The sequence below is a fragment of the Megascapheus bottae genome, chromosome 6 (assembly GCF_031878675.1).
Source record: "Megascapheus bottae isolate mThoBot1 chromosome 6, mThoBot2.hap1, whole genome shotgun sequence".
Taxonomy (NCBI): Eukaryota; Metazoa; Chordata; class Mammalia; order Rodentia; family Geomyidae; genus Megascapheus; species Megascapheus bottae.
This window is the reverse complement of record NC_143514.1, coordinates 71,676,863-71,682,862: the sequence shown is the minus strand read 5'-3', so window position 1 is coordinate 71,682,862 and position 6,000 is coordinate 71,676,863. Positions and strand designations below refer to the sequence as shown.

Sequence of the window (6,000 nt, the reverse complement as noted above, 5' to 3'; positions counted from 1 at the left end):
CTTAATCCCTGCCTTATTTCACCTGACCCCCCCATGGCTGTAAATCTGTGATTTAAAAAGACTTTAAAAAGACTGTGTAGACCCTGACTGGGAACTCCTTCCGTGTTCCCTGCCTGGTTTGTAACCCGCAATAAACCTTGCTTTTGCATTTCGGACGCCTCAATCTCAGTGGTTTTCTTTGGGGACCCCCGTCTCAGGGCACAACACCGGCAAAACCAAACAACCCAAGCAAGCAAGCAACCAAACAAAACAACCAGAAAACTGGTGGGGTGGGGGTGGCGTCAAGGGTAGATGGGCAGACTAATGAAGAGAAGAGAATGCAGTCAAGAATTCAACGTATATCCTACAAAATGCTAAGCAAAGCGAGGGAAAGGATGGGACGGAAGGGATAGATGAGAATCCTGAAAGCAGTGACACTGATCAAGATACACTATTAATAAACGGCATTGCTAAACCGCAACTCCTTTGCGCAGCTACTTAAGATAATAAATAGATAAAAGTTCATGACAGTTCTATGCATAACCTGGTCGATAGTCAATTAAAATGGAGCCACAGGAACCTGAGGCCGAGAGCAAACTGGAGGGTGCCAGGCGTGCAGTTCGGCGCGTGCGCGGCCTGTGGGCGGAGCCAGAATTGATCTCCGCCCTACCCCAGTCTGCTCTTTTTCATGGCCCCACCCACTCCCGCGGGCACCCAACCGTGCGTCTCTTGCGTGCTGACGTCAGGTGCGTGCCCCTGTCCGGGAGGCGAAGAGACCCCGCGCAGTGCTGCCAACGCCCCGGCGGAGAAGCTGAGGTGAGTGCGGGGCCCGAGGCTCCCCGCGGGAGCGGCTATCCTCACGGTTGCCTTTCCCGCCGCGCGGTCCTCTGCTTGTTTTGGTCCTCGAGGGCGCTCTCGTCCCCGGGGTCTCAGGGCTTGAGAGCACTGAGGCGGGCGGAGGACACGCCGAGCTCGCGTCCGACCGCGGCTCGGCTCGCGCCGTTCCGGGTTCTGAGGAGGCTGAGGCGGGCTCGCGGCGGGGCAGCGTTGGGGGGGGGTGTGCCGGGCCGCCCGCCGGCCCGAGGAGCGCGGTCGCGACTCCGGGTGCCAGCCGAGGGCGCGGCCAGGCCTGGCTGTCACCGGGCGGCAGCGGAAGGAAGGGGTCACACCCATCCTGGCGCCGCCGGCTCCCCTCCCCCCGTCCGGCCGCGGGCTCCGGGACGGCCGGGCCGGGGCTTGGGTACCGGGAGCCCACGGAGCAGCTGGCGGACCCCGTGGCGGGCTGGGCCGAGTCCCCGGGGCTCGGAGGCTGACTTCAGCCTCTTGCTCCTGGGCTCGAACTTCCTGCTTCGCCCGGCGCCGTCGCCGCAGACATTTTGCGGCGGGCGGGGGAGGGGAGCGGAATTGCGGCCTCGGTGGGGCGGGGGCGGGCGCCGCTGCCCGGGGCCGGCCCGGCGCCTCCACCTCGGCCCCATGGCCGCCCGCACTCCGCGGCTCCAGATCCCCGGTCCCCGAACGGTGTCGACTTCCCAGTGTGGCCACCCTCGTCTCCCTCCAAACTGTCCGGGCCTCCTGGCTGCGGTTCCCTCTCGGGTAGTTATCGAACCTGCGCCTGGAGGCCACGGTATGGCCGCTAGTGTAATTTCTCTTACTAGGAGGATATTTTTCTTTGTTCGTTTCCTTTTTTTCTTTTTTCTTTCCCCTCCCCTTTAAGTCCGAGAGACATGCAGTGTGGAGCATTACGTCATGGCAATGTAAGGGGTGAGAGTTTTAACTCCTACAAGTCAGAGACTTACCAAACTAAGACCGCATCATACAGGCTTCGTGGGTCACTTTGCCTGCCAACTTCCCAACACATTGTTTGCAGAGATGATTTAAAAAAAAATGTTGCCGCCTTCGATGCACCTCCAGTATAGAAAAGTTTAAAATCCCGGGGTTAGGTTTCTGCCAGGGCTTTATGTAGGCATTCAGTTTGAAGGTGTACTTTGATTGTATATTCACTGAACTTATATGTGGGAGCAATTCTTTGATCCAAATGACATTCCCTGATTGACTTTTCCTGTGTGGCTTCCTTGATATAGGCATTCTGCACAAGTTGATTCAAGCGATTTCGTGGCAAAGCTGTGCTATTCTGTTTATTCTTTGCTAGTAAGAGTTGCAACCTAATGTACTGTTTTCAGTTTTGTCACTAAAATCTACTTTCGGATTTTTAGTCGAAAAAGCTTAATATTTTTAGGCTTTTAAGATAACATTTTGTTCCTTTGAATGTCTAATGCATTCAAAATTTTGTCTTTGACTAGGGTCCAAGCCTAGAAAGAAAGGTACTAACACTGTAAAACGGATGAGATCGAGTTGTATATAATGAATGTACTGTCATAAAGATAGCTCATATTGGGACAGGTATTTTACAGTTGCTCATGTTTTGTGGTAGTCAAATTAGCCTTCCGTAAGGTGTAGGAATGGAACACAGGACTTCATGCATGCTAGGCTAAGCACTTTACCTAAGCCATATTCTCATAGCCCCTAGGACTAATATTTGTACTTAGAAAATTTGATATTAGGAATTCTGACCAGGAGTTACAACATAGAGTAGTATACCTGTAATTAACAGACCCACTAGGACCAACTCTTAAAGTTTTTGCTAATCTTAAGATTTCATGATAGGTCAGAAAAGCATTGCTAGTTATTTTTAAGATAGGTCTACTAATGGGGTTGGGAATGTGGCTTAGTGGTGGATTGCTTGCCTTAGGTGCATGAAGCCCTAAGTTTGATTCTTTTTTTTTTGGCCAGTCCCAGGGCTTGAACTCAGGGCTTGAGTACTGTCCTTGGGCTTCCTCAAGGCTAGAGCTCTAGCACTTGAGCCACACCACCACTTCTGGCTTTTTCTATGTATGTGATACAAGAGGAATTGAATCCAGGTCTTCATGTATGCTAGGCAAGCACTCTACCACTAGGTCAAATTCCCAACTCCCCCAGCATTTGATTCTTTAGTACTACATAAACAGAAAAAAACCGAAAATGATGATGTGGCTCAGGTGGTAGAATTCTAGCTTTGAGTAATAGAAGCTCAGGGAAAGTACCCAGGCCCTGAGTTCAAGCAAGCCCCAGGACTGCTGCACCAACACCCCCACCCCCACCCCCCCAAAAAAAAGTTTACTAATAAAATTTTTGACCCCATAGCTGTCAGATTTGGAAAACGTTGTAGTTTTGTAGTATAATTTATTTTGCTTCTCTGAGGAGTACTATAAATAAACTTTGTCATGGAGTTTGAACTCTGAGCCTGGTGCTATCCCTCAGCTCTTCAGCTCAAGGCTGGTACTCTATCATGTTGAGCCACAGCATTACTTCCATTTTTTGGTAGTTAATTGGAGATGAGTCTCACAGACTTTCCTGCCTGGGCTACCTTTGAACTGTGATCCTCAGATCTCAGCCTTTGAGCAGCTAGGATTACAGGTGTGAGACACTGTTACCCTGCTTAAATTTTTTTTTTAAGTCAGTCGTAGGGCTTGAACTCAGGGCCTGGGCATTGCCCTTGAGCTCTTTAGCTCAAGGCAAGTATAATCTATTTCCTTAACTATTTTTTTAAAGTAGAGGTAAATTTACATTTATTTATTTAAAGTCTCATTCCTAGGGAAACTTAGGAAATGAGAGCTGTCCCTGAGCTTTTTTGCTCGTCTAGTGGTATACCACTTCCATGCCTCCATTTCTAGCTTTTTGGTGGTAATTGGAGGTAAGTGTTTCTAACACTTTTGTGCCCTGGCTGGCTGTGAATTGCAATCCTCAGATCTCAGCCTCTTGAGCCCATAGATTTTCAAGTGAGCCACTGGTGCCTGGCTTTTACTTTTATTTTTAGATACATTTGAGCTAGGGACAGTGGCTCATGGCAGTAATCCCAGCATACTCAGCAGGCTGAGGCAGGAGGACAATGAGTTCCAGGCCAGTTTGGGTGCTTAGTGAGAAAGAGAATAAACTAAAAGGAAAGAAAAAGAAGTATGTTTAGAATGATTTCTATTGCAGGGTCCCTCCCTCCCTCCCTCCTTCCCTCCCTCCCTCCCTCCCTCCCTCCCTCCCTCCCTTCCTTCCTTCCTTCCTTCCTTCCTTCCTTCGCAACTTAAATCACTTTAGGCTACAGGACCTCCTCTGAAGGAGAGGGAAAATTAATATTTTGTTCATTTGTCTTATAAAGCACTTTTTTTTGTTTTTTGGGGGTCAGTTGTGGAGCTTTGAACTCTGGACCTGGGAGCTGTCCCTGAGCTCTTCAGCTCAAGGCTACTGCTGGGCCTGGGCATTGTTCCTGAGCTTAAAAACCTCAAGGCTACCTACCTCTTGAGCCACAGTGCCACTTCCAGTTTTCTAGTGGCTAATTGGAGGGAAGAGTCTCAGACTTTAGTGCCCAGATTGGCTTGGAACCACGATTCTCAGATCTCAGCCTCCTGAGTAGTTAGTATTACAGTCATGAGCCACTGCACCTGGCTCATAAATAACTCTCATGTATCCTTCTCTTAAGTACTCCATCTAGTCTAACCTTTTAGTACAATGTCTGTTCTGTGTTCTATTTGTAAAATATTTGTTGTCAGTTTCCCCTTTGGGTTCCAGGAAGTCAGATATTTGGCCTAGCATGGTCACCCCTTTACCCCTAACACCTAGGATACTGCCAAACAAATCTTAGGTTCTAATAAATACTTGTCAAATATTTGTGTACTTGATGTTTGAAATTTCAACATTTTCCTTCTGTGCATATCCCATGGGCCTTTATGCTGTTTGACTTTCTTTTTTGCCAGTCCTGAGGCTTGTGCCAGGCAGGGCTTGGGCACTGTACTTGAGCTTTCTCAAGACCAGCGCTCTACCACTTGAGCTACAGCACCGTTTCCAGCTTTTTTCCTATGTATGTGGTACCAAGGAATTGAACCTGGCTCTTCATGCATGCTGGGCAAGTACTCTACCAGTAGGCCATACTCCCAGCCCCAGTATTTACACTTTTTGAAATGATGATTACTAATCTCCTCTTGCTTGACTCTGTCCATATTGTTGGTCCAGTGACTTCTACAACTGCCTATTTGGACAATTTTCCATCACTTAGAAAATCTACGGTACCAAGCTCTCTTTCTTAAGAAGTACTCAGACTGTGTTATCTTCCTTTATTTCTTTTATCAGTAACATTTTTTTGGGGTGGTGGGTCATGAGGCTTGAACTCTGGGCCTGTGTGCTGTCCCTAACCCCTGAGCCACAGCCCCATTCCCCGTTTTCTAGTGATTGTCTCTCTCTCTCTCTCTTTTTTTTTTTTTTGACAGTCCTGGGCTTGAGCTCAGTGCCTGAGCACTGTCCTTGGACTTTCTCAAGGTTAGAGCTCTACCACTTGAGCCTCAGCACCACTTCCAGCTTTTTTTTTTCTATGTATGTGGTACCGAGGAATTGAACCCAGGTCTTGTGCATGCTAGGCAAGCACTCTACCACTAGGCCAAACTCCCGGCCCCTAATTGTCTCATTTTTTAGTGCCTATTCTTTAGTGCCTGTGCTGGCTTTGAACCATGATCCTCAGGTCTCAGCCTCCTGAGTAGCTAGTATTACAGGTGTGAACCACTGCGCCTGGCTATCAGTGGCATATTTTTGTCCCTTTTTTCCCTATACAGTATCATATTTTTGATCACATTATGGTTTGCCTCTTAAGAGTTTCTACTTTGTCTATAGTCCAAACTATTTTTTTTTTTTTGATTGGTTGTGGGGCTTGGACTCTGGGCGTAGGTGTTGTCACTGAGCTCTTCAGCTCAAGGATATCACGGAGCCACAGTGACACTTCTGGTTTTCTAGTGGTTAATTGGAGATAAGTCTCACAGACTTTAGTGCCTGGTCTGGCTTTGAACCTGGGTCCTGAGATTGTGCTCAGCTAGATAGTGTCTTTGTGATTTCCATTTAGCTCCTGTAGAATAAGGCTAAGCAGTGGTGCCTATTTCACTGTGTAGAAGAAGGAAGTCAGTTGACACATGTGTAGTACTTAACTATATTGTCTGGTATAGGTTTTTG

The 6,000-nt window shown here is 48.2% G+C and overlaps 1 protein-coding gene across 2 annotated transcripts in view; it reads left to right on the top strand.

Annotated features, from left to right (window-relative positions):
* Window positions 1–717: 717 nt before the first annotated feature.
* Window positions 718–6,000, top strand: part of Cdc42 (cell division cycle 42) — a 41,115-nt gene continuing 35,832 nt past the window's right edge. For both annotated transcript variants that reach the window (XM_090335605.1, XM_090335606.1), the window contains exon 1: window positions 718–795. The gene's annotated coding sequence lies outside the window, so the exon portion shown is untranslated. The remainder of the gene's footprint in view (window positions 796–6,000) is intronic.